This window comes from Manis pentadactyla, chromosome 7, assembly GCF_030020395.1.
Source record: "Manis pentadactyla isolate mManPen7 chromosome 7, mManPen7.hap1, whole genome shotgun sequence".
In the NCBI taxonomy this organism is placed as follows: Eukaryota; Metazoa; Chordata; class Mammalia; order Pholidota; family Manidae; genus Manis; species Manis pentadactyla.
The window spans coordinates 68,071,999-68,092,684 of NC_080025.1; the positions used below are offsets into that span (position 1 = coordinate 68,071,999).

Sequence of the window (20,686 nt, forward strand, 5' to 3'; positions counted from 1 at the left end):
CAGTAATATAAGACTTCAAGGGATTTGGTGGATGAGGAATTCACATAAACTTATTTGACTTGGTAAAGGGAGTTAGAAAACCTCTTGGCGAAAGTAAGCCCACTTATCCCAAGGAAACTGTGAGGTGATCAGCAGTAGATGGCATACTTTACCAGAGGAAGACTGGAAGGCCATCATTTACCCCACCCTGCTCCCAAATATCAGCAATCAGCAGGCACTGCCCTTCTGCCAAATATTGAAGAAATTAAATGGCACTGGAGAAAGCACCCCACGTATCATCATTTCCTAGTCCACTGTGAAAAGACTGAATCACTTACTGATCAGCATAAAGTACAACCTAATGATCTATAAAATACTCTCTAAACCCTCCCACCCTAACCACATCCCACATAGTGCTTCCAAAAATGATTTGATAAATGGTTATCTTACCCAACCCCCAAAACAACAACAACAACAGCAAAAAATGGAAAGCCCAGAATTACTTGACTTATGAATAAGGAATAAAAAACCCAAAATAACCAGTTGGAAGATCTTGGAGAAAACAAAGATAATGAAGAACATGCCAAAAATATAATGAACATTTTCCAGAAATAAGGAGATATTTATTCAATTTAAAACAAAGAAGCAAACTAACAAGACTATAAGAAAAAAGAAACTAAGAACTAGAAAGAACTCTTAGGAATTAAAACTATAATATTTGAAAAAAGAACTTCAGTAGAAGGGTTGGAAGACAAAGTCAAGAAAATTTCCCACAAAGTAAAACAGCAAGACCATGAAATGGAAGAATAAGAAGTAAAATAAAATTAATTAATTAATTAAAGCAGTCAAATATATTTTGGGGACTAAAAGAATGGGAAGGGATCTAAAAGATATATATATATATATATATATTTTGATATAGATATATATATATATCTTTATATATATAAGAACATTGAACATTTCCTGTAATTGAGAGGCATGAGTCTTCAGATTACAAGGTTTTGCTTAGTGCGTACTACAGTGATAACAAAAAAATCCCACATAACATTGCTACTGTTTCAAAATATCAGGGATAAAAACAAGACACTAACAGTTTTTCTATTCTTGCTGGGGGAGAGGAATAAGGAACAGAAATCAGAATACACATCATACAATGAATGCTCAACTATAGCATTAAACAGACTTGCCAAAGAGGAGATGCTAATATTAAGCATAAGAATGCTGCAGTGACTATATGAGCTTAAATATACAGAGAGGCAAAAGCAGTACAAAGATAAAAAGGAATAATACACAATGATAAAAGGGCCAATCCAGAAGGAAAATATTCTTAGCACAAATGTGTATGAACCCATAAAAATCCCACAAAGTACAAGAAGCAATAATTAACAGAATTAAAGGAAGAAAATTAAAATTGCATAAACATAGCAAAGGATTTTATTAGAACTAAACAAAAATAAATCAGTAAACACAGAGTGGATCCAAAGAACACTATGAAGCACATAGGGTGGACCTCTCAGTAATTTTTAAATGATTGATATTGGAGTATGTTCTCTGGCTATAATGGAATTAAATTAATAATCAATTATAATAAGAAGTCTAGGAAAACAAATTCATTTACAGATTTAGCAAAATCCCAATATACTAAATGAAAAAACACACAAATACATAGTTAAATGATTCCATTTATAAAATGCAAACTAATGTAAAGTATGAAAAAATTAAAGGGTCATAAGGAATCTTGTCTTGTGATGGAAATATTCTCTACCTTCTTGTGGTTGTGTTTCATGAGTATATACCACTGTCAAAACTCAGAATAGAGCCCTTTAAAATAGACACACTTTATATTAGCTAAGTTATCTCTCAATCAATTTAGTAAGGAAAAATAAATACACAGAGAGGCTTCACCCAAAGAAATTGCACACATCTTCAGGATTTAAACAGAGACAAAAGTTCTGTGCAGTGTCTTGTTTTTCATAAGTATATCAGTAAGTATTTAGCCAGCCATGTAATGTCACTCTCCTGAACAGCACTGTTTCCTGTGGCAGTGTACTATGTATGTGTTTCTCTTATTATCCAACCTTTCTTGTTCAATTACTTTTACCCACTGACAGACTTTTCTTTATGGAAGAAGAGGATGTCATCTCTTTATTTTCAAAAATAAATTGCAGTTGAAGACAATGCTGATAAGTAATGGAAAAGTCAACAAGTAATCCTGAAATGAATAAGCAAGAGAGTCCAGTAAAAGGAATATCTTAGGAACAAGATACTGTGATACAAAGGAAAAAACTCTAGAATTTGAATTTGGAGTTTGCGTTCTTGGTATCTGTAACCATATTACATTTATCTTGGCCTTACCTTCCTTATGTAAACAATGAAATGATCTCTTAAGCCCTTTCTTGCTCAGACATTGAGCACAAATTATCAAAGACAGAAGAAAAAGAACAGTCTGAGGAAAAAAGGAATTATTAGCCAGAAAAATTAAAAAAATGATTCAGTCTGAATCAGAGGTAGGATTTGTGCAAACAGTCAGACCATGAAGTTTTTTAAAAAGGGGTAGGTTAACATTCTTGGCCTACTCCCAGCCATTCTCATTCTACCCTCACTGGGTGCAGAGGTGGTTAGGCATATTCTAGATACTATTAGGAGCGAAGCCCTACCTACCACTACCCACTTCTTCTGACCCTGCAGGTACTTAAATCTGAGTGAGAGTTTGCTAGCTGCCCATGTAACCAAGTTTTCTTACTGCTAAAGCTGAATGTGACCTCAGTTCTAGCATGATTTGCTAGAATACCTGAGCAATCTAACTTTCCTTTTTTTTAAAAAAAATGTGTAGGAAATTCTCTGATAAGGAAAAGATATTCCAACTCTTGAAAAATATTATAAGGAGTTACAAAACAGGTTAAAATATTGATATGCTATAAGCTAAGAGAACCTATTTAAAAATTAAAGTTAAATAAATGCTAAATTAATAAGTGAATATATAAAAGGATTCTTCATTTGGAAAAAAGTCTTTTATTCCTCAAATACTGACTTTTTTGAGAGAATTTAAAATGTTTTAAGTGGTTTGTTTTAATTCAGTTCACTAGCAACATATTTCTATTTAAAAAGTTCTTTTATTTTTTTCAGTCACTCACTAAATAAATATTACCTGCCCCTTAAGCTGGCAAGTAAGGGCAGGCATAAAGAAAAAAATGTTTTTACCTTAAAAAGCTTAGTCTGAAATAGAAAAACAAGACTTAAACAACTGTGAAAAAAAGTAGAACTTTTTAAAAAACAAAATAGATAAAAAGTAGTTTGAAAAATCTTCAAAGAAAGGGAAAACTCTATTGTACATTTCAGAATTCAATTTTAAAATAATCAAAATATTTCTAAGTATGTGAAAATTAAAGCAAGTAAAATTAGGTGTTGTTTGTCCCAATGTATAAATGAGAAAATTAAATAAAGCAAAGCAATTTTCTTCCAGTCATACAGTGATTCCACTTGGAAATTCAGAGTTATGTAATTCTGGAGTGTAATTTCATTATAATATATGAGCCTACATCCCTACAAAACAGACCAAAGTTATTAAACAGTCATGAAAGAACAAACCTTGACCAGAATAACAAATTATATATGCTACTCTTGATCTTCTCAGAATTCTAATTTGTATCTTCTTCCTTCTCATCCACACATTTCAATTTTCCTTTTTAATTAATGTGGAATTTTATCTCATTTTCTTCTCCCCCAAAATCAAGTACATCTATTTTTAACTATAGTTTCCTTTAACTGCCTTCTATTTTTTATTTCTATGAATGTTTGAAATCTTAATCATGATACTCTTAGTAAAGTATTGTAAATGTTTGATCTAGAATTTGTTTAGAATGAAACATATATAGAGCCATGTCAAGGGAACCGTCAATAATTGCAGACCTAATCTCAAATTCAGGAGAGGAAAAAAAATATGTCATGGATCTTCTAATATTGCCATTCCCTAAGCAAATAATCCATTAAAAAATAGAACTAAGATAACAAGGAAAATATATTGCCAAATATTTTAAATCATTATATTAAATATTTGATACTACATTTGACATACCAGTAACTCTCCTTCAGGTTACTTCTGTTTCAAAAAAGGGAGAAATGAAGGGATAGAGCAACTCTGTCACTGAAATGGACATTGATAAAAAACAGGTCTCAAGGCTCCTGATTTGGGGTGACCAGGTCACATTTTCCAATAAACTGATATTTATCTGCCCCAGTTTGCATTTGTATCACTCAAAACCTAGAATTAAAAGTTCAACTCTGCAAACAGTTCTATTATATGCAGTATTTGGAACTAAATTTCAACAGATTTTAGTCAGATTTGTTACATAACTTTTACAAATATGCACTAATTGACTACTATTCACTATGCTATTTCAATCTGATGTGTATACTGCTGATTGTATTCAGTGATCTAAGACTCATCTATGTGGGCTGTTGATATTTATCTAAGTTTATATTGAAAAAACTGACTTGATCTTCAGTTATACATTAAAGGCAATGATGGCAATGTTGAAACCAAGTCTATGTAATAATTGGGCCTTCATAAATTTGGAAAAGATTTTAATTATTATCCAAAAAATTCACTTTGTGAACTTTGCCTCCTTTATTGGTGCCCTATGGGGCAACTCTAATTTGTTCTTAATTGCTGAAAAAGAGAGCAAATATTAATATTTGTATGTATGATGTACTAAGGAAAAATAGCATCGAGGAAATTAGTATCAATGAAGACTAAAAATTAAGCTAGTCTAATAATGAATATCTCTAAATATGTATATAAATATGTATATATGTATATATATATGTATTAGAGAAATGGCAACACAAAAGCCATATTTTGAAGTCTTTATCTCCCTACCAACACTAAAGATGTGAGAATTAAAAATCCATATTGCTTTGATATTTACTTTAATAATTTCAATATACATCTCAAATTAGTTGATTTTCACCTTATTTGATATTTTGCATACATGTGATGCTTCCATATAACAATTATAACACAATTTACACAAAAATTTTTTTTCTTGATACTAAATATGAAAAACATGGAGAAAAAGGCTTGTTCACATTAAATAGAAACAATCATTTAATTAAATCTAAAGGAACCCAATAAAATTGGGAAGTATTTTGTTGTAATAAAATTGATAAATTACTCTTATTCCACTCAAAGACCCACAAGGGGAAAAAATATTTAAATTCAGTTTGTTTTTCTTACCAGTCCCATACACTACTCATTGATTTTTAAGTATATGTTCAACTCCTTTGTCCATTCCTTCTTAGCAATTCCTTCAAGCAGCAATACACATAAGACAGTGGAATGGTAAATCTAATGTTGCTAAATTTTCTTCCTATTTCATTAAATGAAATGAATATTGAGGAACAGCTATAGTTAAAGATGGTTTAAAAAAAGTAATTTGTATACATTCAGATTTCTTAACTGTACTTTAAGAGTAATATTTCAGTTTCACAAATAAAGGAGGCAAAGTTCACAAGTGAATTTTTGGGATACTAATTAAAATCTTTTCCAAATTTATGAAGGCCCAATTATTACATAGACTTAGTTTCAACATTGCCATCATTGCCTTTTAATGTATAATTGAAGATCAAGTCAGTTTTTTCAATATTAACTTAGAAAAATATCAACAGCCCACATAGATGAGTCTTAGATCACTGAATACAATCAGCAGTACATTTAAAGACTTCCATAAGGGTAATATTTCAGAAAATTAAGATAGCATAACGCATTAAAAACTGACTCCTCCTTCCATGCTTGGCACTCAAGATTTGAATGGATCTTGGTTGATAGTAACCATACGTGGTCTAGGAAATGCAGAAGGCACAGGCTAGCCAAAGGATCTTTCTGGATGGCAATCTGCCCTCACAACCAGCTACCTCTGCTCTGTGCCTGAGAAACACGACAGACCCAGTCTAATTCCTAAATCTGAAGATTAAAAAAAAAAAGCAAAATAGTAGCAACCCAGATCTTGACATTTTGAAGCTGCAATGTGACTTCCCTACATAGTTTTTTTTAATGTTGGAGCCCTCATATGCATCCAAATGATTCCACAGAAGACAATTCAAGTGAAAAGAAAAAGTACCTTTCATTTTTAAAAATTGTCTTCTAAACTACATGCCAAAGAAATGTACTAGTGTTATCTAAGTGCTCACCAAAGCTTACTAACATGCAACATGTACATATTTTTAAATCTCTTACCTTTTTCCAGGAAAATTTCTTAATTCCTGAGGTATATTTGTTGAGCCCAACTGGTTATTTTAAGTATCTGGACACTTTCAGTACCCTATAAAAATAAGCAAGTTCACTCTCAGATTTCAATATAAATCAAACAATTAGCAATCAGTTAATTGGTGCTCCACTAAATAAAAAGCCAGTGGAAATTTCTTCAGACAACTTTGATACCTTGCATAGAAAAATTTACTGTAAGAAGGAAAAAGGTATTATGGGAGGCAGACGCTGGATTTGACGGACATTTCACTCTGATTCCTCCAACCAAATTACAATTTGTAAATATCACTAATTGGATTTGAGCTACCTTGAAATAGTTCATTATTTAGGCTCTGACTCTGCTCAAGAATAGCTGATTTGAGAATTAGTTGAAACTTTAACACACTCCACTGATTTGTCCATAATGCTATGATGTCATTTACATTTTTCACTACAGATGGAAAGTTCACACTGACAACCCAGCTAAGCAGTGATTTCATGGCACTGCAAGCAAGTAACTGGATTTTACTTTAACAAAAGCACTTTTTTTTCTGAATAAAGAAAACATACCACATGTGAAAAATAAAAGTTTAAGTGAAGTTTTTTCAAATACGAAATTAAAAACTTGCTTTGAATAATTTTATTTTACTAATATAGGTGCTCTGTAACATTAATCATAGACCATTTAATATTTGAATAAATAATGAAAATAACTTAGAAAACAAAATAAAGGTAATTCAAATGTGGACCAAAGATTTAATATTATCTAATTTGGAAAAATATGTTATTTGGTCAAAATAAAAAAGGCATGCAATGGAGATTTATTAGCTAAGTGTTAACCTTATTAAATAATGTTTACCTTCTATAAGTCAACAAAAACTACAGTAATACAGATTCTGAAGCATATTTCACTCAGTTATGTTCAATCCTGGTTTTCTTACTATACATTTTGAGAAATACAGAACATTTCTATATTACTACATTTTTGAGAAGTAGATAATGTATTATTCTATATGCATTTACACAATATATTTGTGTTGGATCCCTTACTGTGTGATAGGATTAGAGAAAACTTAAAGAATTAATTTAAGCAAAAAATTTATACTAGGTATACAGGTAAATAAACAGGTAATCCATTACCCAAGCATATATGTACACACTGAAACTGAAATGTCAATACCATGTTAATTATTCCTTGGATGCATGCATCACATAATGGTAAAATTATTTCACAGCAGTGATAACTGGAAAACAAGATCTTTGGGGAAAAAGAGTCACGTAACTGAGAGACTGGTATTTTTGAAAACTCATCTATGTGGATGTTGAAATTATCATACTATATGATGAGAATGGAGTTGGAGTGACAGTAAACTAAAGGTAAAATCTTAAAGGAAGAAAGGAAGTGATGAGAGGTTGGTGGGAGACTTCTATAAAGAGGAGTAGCAGCTGGTATCTACTAATGTCAGGGGGTCATAGCAAGGGGGTTTTAGAAAGGAGGAGGGAGGCTGCTCTGGATGTGACACTGAGGAGCAACAGTACTTTACCCCACCTCCTGTTTCAGTGACTTCTGTGGTGTGGCAGTGAAATAGCCGTCTCTTAAAAACTGGCGTGAGAATCAGGGTCAATAGGCTTCATCTAGAGATAATAAGGAAGACACACACAGAAGTGGTAGAAGACAAAGGGCCCTCGTTGGTGAGCCCCCAGCAGCATGGTGAAAGGGCATCAAGACACAGAGAGGATTCGGGATGAGACTGAGCATTCTGAGGAACAGAGATGGCTAGAAAATTCTGGGTCCCTTCTAGTCACTGATATAAAAAAAAAAAAAGAAAGTGGGCAGAAGTCAAATCCTGTTTTTTCCAAGACAGACCACAGTGATAAGGCTCTGAGTGTTCCCTGGGGCAGAGGATAGTTGTGAGGTGTTGTGGAGAGTATTCAGGGTTTCAGTCTCTGCTTGACTCTTGATAGCGCTCTCTGCCCCAGAGGATGCACGGATTCCTCCTGACTTCTGATGGACACCCATCAGCTAACACAGAGCTGCCTTTCTCTCTTGAACATTAATGGTGGCCTGCAGAGGAGGACCATGCATCACATGTGGGCTTCCCTTTGACTTACACAGAAGGCATTCTCTGGCCAGCCTGAGCACACTGCTGATCTCTTGAGCCCTGATGATGGACACCTCACTGCCGGCATAGTTGACTCTTCTGCATATAAAGCCTTCACAGCTCACAGAGTTGGGGATCAGAATACTTCAGCATTCTGGTCTACTAGAAACTTAAAGAAAGGGAAGTTTTCTTCCAAGTATAAGGGCTTTCATTTTCTCCTCCTTGAATTTTCTCTTATTGTGATGTTATGAATACTATTTCATAAACAGCTTTGAAAACTTTAACTGGTCTAACTGTTCATAACCCATGTAGATATTTACTACTAATTCAATAAATATTTATTATTCACTATGTGTCAGGCACTATTTTACGCACCAGTGACAAGTAATTGAAGAGCTTAGCCCTAAGGCACTTAAATTTTATACAAATAATAAACCAAATAATATATACAAATTCATAACACAATGTCAGGCAATGGTAAGTGCTATAAAAAAAAAGAAGATATAAAGTGGTTGGGTATTAACTTTGCTTGGGATGGTCTAGAAAGTCCTCTCTGAGTTGGTGACATTTTACTTGAGGTCTGAAAGGAAGAAATCACGTGGATACCTTGGGAAGGTGGATTGAAGACCAAAAGAGCAAAAAACTAGAAAGTCCTTGAGGCTAGATCATGCATAAATTGTTCCAGAAACAGCAATAAAGTCAGCAAGTACTGAGTGAGGGGGAGTGACGGGATGGAGGTGGAGAGGCAAAATATCATATGGCTGTAACTATAAACAAATTTGAACTTATAAGAAAAGACACTACAAATATTGATAAAATCTATGCCATGAACACAATTTCCTAGTTAACAACAGTACATTAGTCAAAAAAAATTGTTTAAGCAAAAAAGCTCTACAGGTATTTTAACTAAAACAGCTTACTTACACAATAGAAGTTTTACTACTTCATTTACCTCTATATCAAATTGACCAAATGGAACCATCGTTTTGGTTGAAAAAAAAAAAAAACGCAAAACTTAACACATAGGAATACTGTTTAATTCCATAATCATAACTATTACTAATATATACTTGTTTGACAGAATAATAATATGCATCTTCTCTGATAATGTGGACAATCTTCTGGCAGAGACGAGTGTTCCACTTATTTTGGGAAGACTATATGAGCCAAGTAGGCACTTGCAGATACAAAATAATCTGTTCCAATCTGACAGTTCTTTTTTCAACTCATACCATATAATTTTTCAACAAAAAAGTCTGTCAGAAGAGTTTCCATTAGTGTCAGGTAAAGATTCCTAACCAGCATACTTTCAACTTCTAAAATGATAGTAGCAAGTGAAACTTAAAAGGGAAACTCCCGTTGCAAATAAATTGTAATTCTTTATCTTATCCATTTCTTTTCTTTGATCCTGGTGTTCTCCTGGAAACTCCAAAGGAGTTGTGACTTAGACAAGTCTGATTTCTGCTACTAGTTTCTACAAGGATACACTAAGAAAAATGTAACATTCTACTTTCAGCTGTTCTTGTTTTCATTAAGTACTGATTTAGAAGGAGCTAGCTGATTTGAAGTTACATTTTATAATAGCAAATTTATTGGAAAAACTTAAATCTCTCACTAGTATTTCTAGAAAAGTTCATTTTAAATTTATTCTCATTCTCTCTCTCTTCTTCCTTTCCTCCTTCCATCTCTCCTCTGTTAGAAGATGAAAGTAATTTGGGAAACAGATATGAATAAATTAAAACTAAACAGTTGAGGATTAATTTCTTTTATGATGCAGAATTTCAAATGACTTTGATTAGAAATAGTAGATGGATTATACTTTAAATAACTTGAAGGTATGTGTTGTCCTGAATATTTAAATTGTAGTAAAGTATGTACATTTAAGTAACTTCAAAATTCTTACTTTTAATTAAACAACTTCCATGTTTTATTTATGTATTAATTTATTTTAAAATACTTGTTAAACATATCCAATATGTCACAGAATGTTTTCAGTATAAACATAAATTAGGCATAAACTAAAATATGAACTCTGGGGAACAGGACTCAAACATATACACACTTCTTGAAATAATTTGCTTTTTATTTGCCACTTATCTCCCCAGTGAATAGAAAAATGTCTAACAAGAATAGCATTCAAATATACATAATCGATATATATTTTAAGTGAATGTTTATATTTGAATGAATGGGTTCCCATCTCCTTTCTTTTGTTACTGAGAGTGTTAGACAACTGAATTAATGATTACAGTACAATGCGATGAATATGGTGGTATATGTACCAAATGCTTAGGAAGCAGAGAGGTAAGAATCCAAGTCAGACTCAAGCGCTGTTAGGGCTCCAAGTCTAAGAACAGATTAAAGATACGTAGTCAAGATTTAGAGCACACACCTGGGGTTAATTATCATTAAGCACTATAGCAAATTGCTCAGGGAAGAATACAGAGATTTTCAAGGTTGCAGAAAAATATTTAAGTCATGAAAAATTAAATGGCTTCCAGAATATGAAAAAGGACACAAATCAGAAATTCAGAAATACAAAACTAAATTCCTATCATACTTAACCTCTCAATCTTATTGTTAAACTGAAAACTTTTTATAGTTAAGATTCTCTTGCTCTGTAAGCACCTCCAAATATGCATAATAATTGTTAAAAAAAATCCCAGAAAATGATAGTGAATTGAAAGGGTGAATTTAAAAAGACTCTTAAATTTTTAAAACAAAAATAATGCATAATGTGGGACAAAAGTATAGTTGAAATGCTATGAGGCAAGGCCACCAAGACAAAGAAATGACACCTAGGGCTTCAAAAAACCTAAAATAGGCCTATGTCATCCAGTCTTATACTAGTCGTGACATAAACTGAAAATAAACATAATTTAATCAAAACATTTACTTGGTATCTATCCTTTAGGTAAGTAATTTCCATACCCCAAACTATCATTGTCTTAAGTTTAGAAAGAGATCTGAAACTTAAAACATCAAATTTATTTTTCAATGAGATTACAAAGTACTTCATCATTTTTATTTTTCAGTGGGATTACAAAGTATACACAAATAGAAAATGAATGCATTTGTCCTTAGTTTAAGACCCTTCAAAACAATTGTTGTCTTAAGTAAACTTCCTAGTGTCTTTTTCAGCAGACTCTAAATCAGACTCTAAATCAGCCTACACAAATTTCTTGGAATAATTTTAGGTCACTAAAAGGTCATGAAGAGAACTCCAATGGTAACAAATAACTCCTAAAGGCTTTTAAAAAAATTCTACTGAAAACAATTCTCCCCTTTGAAAATAAACAGAAATTCTATGACCATTATGAAGTTAATCACCTACAGCTTAAATGCTTGACTGTATTCATGTTAATAATGCTCTCCTGTAAACTTTTATTCATTTCATGATACATACACTTTATTTATATTCATATGAATTTTATAAAATATAAGGTTTTAACATACATGCCATATATAATATATATATAGTATACGTAACACATATGCATATGTACACATGGGTGGGTTTCACATACTCAAACACACACACACTTCTTGCAGAATCCTTGGCTGATTTGTACATATTTTGTTATGTTTTAACTATTAAACTTTAAACTTAAGTCTCCTAAATGCTTAGTACCAAAATTTCTGGAATCCCTATTTCCTATTTACGTGATCACCTATTATATGAAATTCCTTATTCTGAATATGTATGATTTCTTAGAAGGCTTTGAATCTTTCTATTATTTTTGAATCATTGTTAAAAAATTATGGGTACAAATATTCTTTGAAGCTTCCTAATGTTTGAAACAACTTCTAGTCTAAAATTATTTGCTATGTGGATTTATTATTTTTCTCTTTAGAACACTGTAAATAAAATAGCACTTCTCTTTAACCACATTAGCTACTTGACTCTAAATAAATAATGCACTGCTATTTATCATTGTTTTTTGAGAATATCAGCAGTGATATACTCTTAAGTACTTAATTTTTCTGAAGTGCCATTGCCATCCCAATAAAATAATCCAATTGGGAGAATGAAACAGTGGAAATTGCAGGTAGAATGAAGCTGTAAGTCTGTAGGTCCTCTCACTTAAGCTACTTATTTTTCAATTCTGTAAAAACAAAATACTGATTCAGTTATTTGACAATAAATTAAATTAACTACTTACTGTCCTTTTCTGTGATCTCAACATTTTAATAATAGGCTTCCATTCTTCAAATCACCTGATAAAAAACTGTTTTTTTCTTTTCTCTTAAATTGAATAGCATCGTATTCAATTTTACACATAAAATAATAGGGAATATGTGCTTGTTGAGAGAGTTTGTGAAAGAAAGACCTAGAAGCACATACTGTTTGCCTAGATGTATGCTTATGATGAGTAAAGAGAGACAATCATTTTTACAAATATAACACCCAACTTCTTACCTTCAAATGTGCATCCCATAGCTTCTCAAGTTCATTTTAGCCCTGGCCTCTGTCCTCAAAGATATTTTAATAGTCTGGTGTCTACAAGAATACTTCAAAATTCACTCAGTGAATCTATCTAGTTTTATAATAATTAATAAAGACAGAGAATGTTATAAAACTATGATTTAATTCCTTGGAAGCATTAGAGAAATAAAATTTAAAGATATACATTTAGGTGACTTGTATATTACATATTGCAAGGTAATCTATTTTTTTCCCCAATATCTACTATTACATTAGTGAAACAGATATCTACATATGCTAATCAACAAGTAATATATCAACAAGTCAAACGTTTAAAAGCAGCATCAGTGTTATTAGCTCTATTAGAAAACAAAATAGATTATCTAAAAATGTCAAGCAACTGCATGTTCATGTGTTCAATAAATAGCAGGTCTCAGTCATGTAACTCCAAATTCTATATACTCTCAAGCATTGTCTCTTCTAAGACAAATGTGTAATATTGCATTATTGTCAAAATATTTGCATTCCCTCTCTGCCTTTCCCTCTGTATCAGAAAGATTATACTTCCCACTTCTTGGACTTCATGATTAGCAAGGTAACTTGCTCGGGCAAATAAAACTTTAGTGAAAGTGACATGGCCTATCTCTGAGCAGAAGCTGTAGGAGCCCCAGGATGGCTCTGCCATCACCCTTTTTCCTGGAATACAAGCTAATTCTTTAATCTGGGTACAAAACAATGAAGCAGAGCTGAAACCATCATACAAAATATAGATAATGAAAAATATTGTAGGACCTTATTGTATGGCCCTCAGTTATCTCAGCCTAAACTTACCCTGTGCTGACTGATGTGGCATTTGGTACACAGAAGTAAAGTAGTACAATAACAAAAATCTCATTTATAAGATACCAGCTCTAAGGTCAAGCAGTAGGGAGGGAGAAAATTTTGTTGGAGTTTGGAAAGATGGTGACTCACGAAATACAACAAAGAAACATTGGGTAAACCTGTAAACAGCAACAACTTGGAGAGCAGAATGTACTATATTAGCTATGGCTTCCAGTTACTGTCATACCGGCCAGTTTTTAAGCAGAGTCAACAGGAATAAAGAGAATGTGGGAATTAGAGGCCTTGGAGCATTGAAAGATGAAACTGTTTATCTCCAATTAGTAAAAGAGAAAATTGTGGGAAGCTTGGAGTCTCGAAAGCTGATTACAACTTAGCCTCTTAGCAAAAAAAACAAATCAAGGGTGTAACTTCAACACTCTTTGTTACAATCTCTGTATGACTAAGGTAGCAGCCAATAAATACTTTCCTTATAGAATAGCTCCGAAAAAATAGAATAAATAAGCGTACAAGTCTTCTAGAAGCCTAATAAGCTCAAGGTACTTGAGTTTAGAGAGAAAATCATGAGCGTGGTTATACTTAGTGTATGGTTGTAAATAAAATAAAATTCTATAAATAAAAAGCCTACTGTGTTTTGTGAACACTGTATTGCCATTGACCTGGAATAAAAGACAATATGAATATTTGAGATTTAAAATAAACTTTAGGCTTCCCAAATTTTTACTGGCAGTAAAATCAGGCTAAGAAACCTACTTAGCCTGCAGGAGGGAATATTCTAAATTCCCTCTTCAGATAATGCCAAGGAGGGAGAATAATGAAAAAGATCTGCCAGAGGACAGAGCTAGGAGCCATAGAGAATAAGAGGCCAGGCAATTGTTGGCAGGCATCAGAACTGGGGACCAATGAGGGGACATTCCCTATAACCAGGGAAGGATCATGCCCACCACAGTTTCAGATTTGCTACGATCCAGTAGCGACAGCTTTGTGCTTCACTTCTCCTTTCTGATTAAATGTATCTCGAGGTTCTGCCACAATGTACGTGTTCGTGTGTTGAGAACGCTGCTGGAGAGGGACAGAGTATGTAAATGGTCCTTGTAATTCCTAGTTCTCCAGACGAAGATCCTCATCTGGGCTATCATGAGATTCAACTTCAGGTTTGACACTGATTAGACAGGACTTTTGTGCATGTAAGAGAAGGAAGTGAATATCTATGACCAGACTTTGCTGGATTGTATTATTGTCAAGATAGACGCTACAACTCCCTGATGGGCCAGTCCCTGCAGGAAGATTAGACTTCCAGCACCAGTGATTTTACACATAGTCATATGACTTACTTTGGGCAATGTCATGTGACTGCAAGTAGCATCTACCTCATCTGAGCAGAAGCTTCGGAGGCTAGCTCGTGTTTCCACCCTTGCTCTTTTCCTTCTGCTATTAGATGGGTGTATCTCACATAGAGCCTGCATCTTCATCTTAGAATAATGGAGCACAGCCTGAACTGTCCCACGACAGACATATGCAACATATAAACTTTGTTATTATAAAGCCACCTAGAAGTTGAGATCATTTGTTACCCACTGTACATTTAGTGTAGCCCCACTGATTGAACAATAAAAAGTGCATAAGAGCACAAAGTATACAGAAAACAGAATGTCAGAGATGATACTCACTTTTGCTCAGCCAAGTAATACCTGCCTTAGAAAGGACTCATCTTATGCCCTGTCTACCTTAGTACAGCTAGAATTCCAGGGAACTGGAAGGCAAGACTTGGTCAGGAAGCCATTTTTTTCTGAGTAAAAGATGGTTTTCTCTGAATGTAGAAAGAAAAAGAATAATGCAACACTAAAGGAGAAAGTAGTTTGATTTGTTTTACTCTCATAAGAACTCCTTTACAGTATTGCAAATTATGAGGAATAAGTAAGTAACAAATTAACGGAAAAGAATATAATTTGGAGAATTTTTTTTGTTATGAATAATTTTTTAAGTGTTCCAGCTGGTGGAATTGGATCTGTAAGTCATTCATTTCCAAATAGGCACTTAACCTTACCAGAATCATAATGCAAAAGGCTCTAAAGCGTTAAGTTAAAATTTAAGACTATATAAATGTAATCTGTAAGTCTTCACTCACTGCACAGGTAAAACATGCAAACATCGGCCGTTAGGCAGGAGAGGATGTGAACTGCTCTTCTCCAGATATTTTTAACTCTTGGAGACCTTGGTTTTATTGATGATGCCATCCCTGGAGACATAAGCCCCATGGAGAAAGGACTCTAAGATATGAAAGCCTACATGCCTTCTCGTCTCCTTGGATGATGGGCACAATAGTAACAGACACAATTTTGAGCTCTATTTTTAAAATACCAACTATATTAAGTCATAAAATCATAAAGACAGAAACAAATACTGAGAAATTGTCTAAGCTGTCTCTGTAAAAACAGTCTTCTAGTAGTTTATCTCCTTCTTAAGCAATTTTATAAACCTTCTTAGGTGACCGAAGTTTTTCTCACATTTCATCCTTAATGTGATACAATAATTTAAACAACAACCAGATGACACTGAGGATAGCAATCTACACCAGCACTGCTCATAAACAAGAGAATTTAGCAGATTTTTCAGGCTATGGTTAGAAATTCCTTTAAAAAATTTTATGTCAAAACTTATTTTAATTACATTCAAATTGCTTACCCTGATACCTATATTTTACAGTATTAAGACATGTTGATACTATTTTTAATTACAAATTTATCCAGTAATCTGATTATTCAATTTAATCACATGCATTAAAAATAAATGTATGCATTGGTTAAAATTATAGAGAGGATTTCTTCTTAGCTACTTTTGTATTACTGATTATTTTTCTTTTCATTTTTGTAATTTTGGGTCCTTTTCCTCTAATTTCATTTTCTTTTTTCTTTTGTTAGATTTTTTAAAAAGTGCTTCCTATTTCCAAATGAACATTTTTTTTCACCATGTTCTTGTTTGTTAAAATTTCATTTTAAATTAACAGGAATAAAACTCTTTGAATTAGAAAGACCATTACCTTAAGTTAAATGTACCATTTTCTAACTTCCAGTATCATTGTAACCAAATTAAAACCAAAATAAGCACCAATATGAAAAAGTACTTGGGGGTAAATCAATTAATATTTTCAAAGAATAAAAATTTTAAATCCAGAAACAAGAGAAAATGACTTACTTCACAACATGAGAATGCAGGTACAAAAAATTACAAATCCACTAACTTACTCACATACCAAAAGCCCCTTTGTTTTGGCACCACACAGAGTACATTACTACCATACATCACTCATTAGCAAGATAAAAGAGGTGTTCTAAATCCACATATTAAAAGTATACTACTTGGAAACACTGAGAAACAGAGAGTGAAGAGAAAATGAATTACCATTTCAGGGCTTCTGTGTGTCTTCTTTCCCAATACGTGCTGCTGATTTTTTTATAAAGCAGATTTTTAATCTTCCAGAATCACATTCTTTTACTTGGTTCTAAAACTGTAATCCAGTAGAATTTTTTTCCAAAACTGCTAGTGGTCAAATAAAATGAGGGACAAGAAGAAGTGGTGGGGTGCCCACAAATCAAGCTGATTAAACTATGTAGGATCTGCAGTTTGTCAAAAACCTTTTTGCTGCCTCACATTTTCTAAAAATGGAAAAGGTGAAGCTTTTACAAGTAGCGGGCTCCAAATAAACCAGTACGCCCAGCACAAAGCTCATGATCCCAGCAAAAAAAATTTTTTTTTCACACATTAGGAAGTTCTACTATTAGCTGGTACTCATTATCCTAATAGGCTACTTCTCCATATTAATGTGAGATTCTGCTTTTTGACCCTAAAAACTCTTTCCATCCCTCAGGCTACATTTGTCCTGAAGAAGCATTAGTCACATGCAGCCTTCAGGGGCTTTTACAAAACTTGTGGAAGTCACGTTTAGATTCTTTCTTTGGAAGGGAAAAAAGACAAAACACAACTGGGTCACTGATGTTGACTGTGAAAACAGTAAACCTAAGAATGCACTTTTACTTCTTCCATGTCTTTAAATTTCCTCCCTTTTACACTGATTTTTTAGAGATAAGAGGGTTGTATATAGAAAATTGAATATGGGCTGTATGATAGTTTCCCATGATATTATGCATTCAGTGACAGCCAACTCTATCACAATTCATTTATTTTTACCTCCCACCCTATCTAGGTGTTAAAGGTAATAGGCTAATACTTTTCTTTTTTTTAGCATACAGCTTTTTCATAGCATAGTTTAGCTGCTTTAGGTTGAACTTACAAATCAACAAAATTGCTCTTTAGTTTAAATATCAGTATTTTTCCAGCTTAAAATGTTAAAAATATACATAATCTTATTTTACAGATATTATTCTTCATTTTTCCTAGCATGTGGTCTTCCTATTCTAAAATTCACAGTACATTTCACATTCACTAAAGTTGACTACTCCTTGTCGCAACATATTTCATCAGTTATTATGTTCGCTGAGTTGCCAATAAATTATTCAACTGAAATAACTGTTCTCTGGTGAACAGCATTTCTTAGGCCGAACTCCATGAAAATGGAACTGGTTCAGGAGGTTCTGAAACTGCAAAATTGTATTTAAAATGCCTGGTTTCTAAGTAAGCTTTGAAAACAATATCATTTGAAAAGACATAATTGCTTCTTAAAACTCAGTTGATCTTGAGATAGTTGTTACATTTTTGTACAGCAAAAGAAACAGAGTGTGAATGATGAAATAAACAAATCAAGTTATTCGTAAAATGGCTTTTAGGTCATATGTGACCAACCCTCTTTTCCCATCCATTAAAGTGAGCAAGTGATAACTAATTATTAGGCATTAGGTATGAAATTGCTGTTTTTAAACATTGTAGCATTTAACAAAATAGAAACATGGATTTCCCGTATTTAATCCCATGCTTCCCTTTAGCTATTAAATGTTAATACCAAATTGATAATCACCAATTGTTACAAAAAATTTGTTATCACAATTTTGAAACTAGTTAAATACGGAAATCAGTAAAAGCTGTGTCTATCATTACTGTGTGAATATATCATTCTTTCCTTTTGTATCCAATAAGGTATGTATAATAGTACAAATGGATCAGTTAGCATAAAAACGACTCACATTGCCAGCATGCTCAAAAACATCTGTTATACAGCCACCTTTATCATAACTGTATGTGAACTGTGATAAGGCACAATACCACCATCCCCAGATATCAACAACACCAACTTGCTTGAAATCTAACCACTTAGGAATTATCACCATACATTTAAATATGGTCTTGGGATGGTATTGCTTAAATATATTTATGTAAACGATTATCAGAGATATTAAATACTCACTAGACAATGCAATTAAACAAGGCTGAATCAAACATTAACCCTAATTTCAAGGAATTTCAAGTCTCCTTATCCTATCACATAGATGCTGATTAGTGTAGTAATTTAACATGCATCAGTCACAAAATCCCAGACGTCAACATAACTATAATAGCAACTATTATTGGGCATTTTTTATGACCTAAAGCCCCTTTAAAGAACTTTACACAATTTAGCTGTTTTAATTCTAACAACATTTCAGTGAGTTAGATATATTTCTAATTCACATAATTACAAGTAAGAAAATCGAGAGAGGGAAAACCCAATAAACATGGATAATCAGTGACAGAACTGATACTGGAAGATTACTCTAACTGATTACAAAGCCTCAGTTCTTAGGCTTTCTGGCCTTTTAGCATCAATATTTTGACTAGGGCCATTTAGTGGGAGAAGGGAAGCTGGAAAGGTAGATATACTGCATGGTGCTCACCTTACTGCTGTTAGGCCAGGATGAAGTACTCAGCAATTTTTGTAAAAAACAAAAACAAAACAAAAACAAATTTTGGAGGTAAAGTAAGCAGAGGGGGTAAGGAGCTAGAAGGGGCAGCAAGAAAAGAAGCAGTTGGTATCAAAGACACACTTCACTGACATAATCATTTCCTTAACTTCATGAAAAGAAAATTCCTAAGATCTTTCTTATCAGCATTCACAGACCAAGATTCTGCTGTAAATTACAGGTGATCAGCAACTTGGATTAGAAAAGACAATTAAAAATTATTTTATACTAACTTTTGACTGAAATTTCAATGTCCTTCATTTGAAGGAGAAAAATCTCAATGAACAGGGATAATCAGTGACAGAAGGGAATTTTAGCATTTACTTTATCTATGAAGGTAAGGAACAAACCACAGTGGGATTAGCAATGCCTGTGATGGTATCACAGAAGGAAATCATATATTTTCATGATATTATGTTTCTTTCAGAGATCTTAGAGTGTCATTTGTATTCATCATTTCTTTCAAATTGTGGTATTACTAGTTCTTCCACCAGGTCCTTTTCTTTAATGCTTTAAAAGGGTATGTGTAACTAAATCACACATTTGTTCTTTTAAATATTCTTATAATTTTTTCATAACTGTTTCTCCTTGAAGTACTATATATTTTATTTTTTGCATTTAAAAATATCACTTTAAGTAGTTAATAGACTCTGCCAGACTGCCAAAGACATGAAACTAGTAAAGCTCCCTAGGAAGTAAACCTAAATCAAGAGCCCAGTTGGCAGAGACTTCAGTTGCACTGCTTCCCTGTTTCCATGTCTGACATCACTGTCACCTCTATTCTTTCCTCTTTCCTGGGACTGCGCTATTGTTATGACTCAGGGAATACGGATGTCCCGACCATGTATCAAGACCATTTGGTAAGGGGTATTATACCCTTAGTCCTAACAATACTTAGCAGGTAATAATTATCTCTGGGTATTATGATATACTACTGTTTTTGTCCCATATCTATAGATTTAGCACTTATTCTGTCTGTATACAATAAAAATAGGTTCCTTCCAATGCAGAAAAAAAGAAGTTGCTAAGTTTAAGCAGGAATTCCTCCCAAGCAGAAATTCTGAAAGTATATTAAATGAATCAAAGAAGTTTCTCACTGTTAACAAAATTATAAATTTCATATTGCTTGCATTAGCTACTTACATTATTAAATGCATGTACTTGGATATATAGTTATTTATAAAAAGTAAAAGGGAAATAC

General features: G+C 33.0%; 1 protein-coding gene across 4 annotated transcripts in view; it reads right to left on the minus strand.

Annotated features, from left to right (window-relative positions):
* SEMA3A (semaphorin 3A) overlaps nucleotides 1-20,686 on the minus strand; it is a 467,315-nt gene that overhangs the window by 321,967 nt on the left and 124,662 nt on the right. For 2 of the 4 annotated variants that reach the window (XM_057504465.1, XM_057504464.1), the window contains one exon: nucleotides 6,218-6,302. The exons of 1 other annotated variant lie outside the window; for it this stretch is intronic. The gene's annotated coding sequence lies outside the window, so the exon portion shown is untranslated. Of the gene's footprint in view, nucleotides 1-6,217; nucleotides 6,303-14,538; nucleotides 15,004-20,686 lie in introns of those variants that run through there. One more of the 4 variants, XM_057504466.1, reaches the window with a different exon arrangement.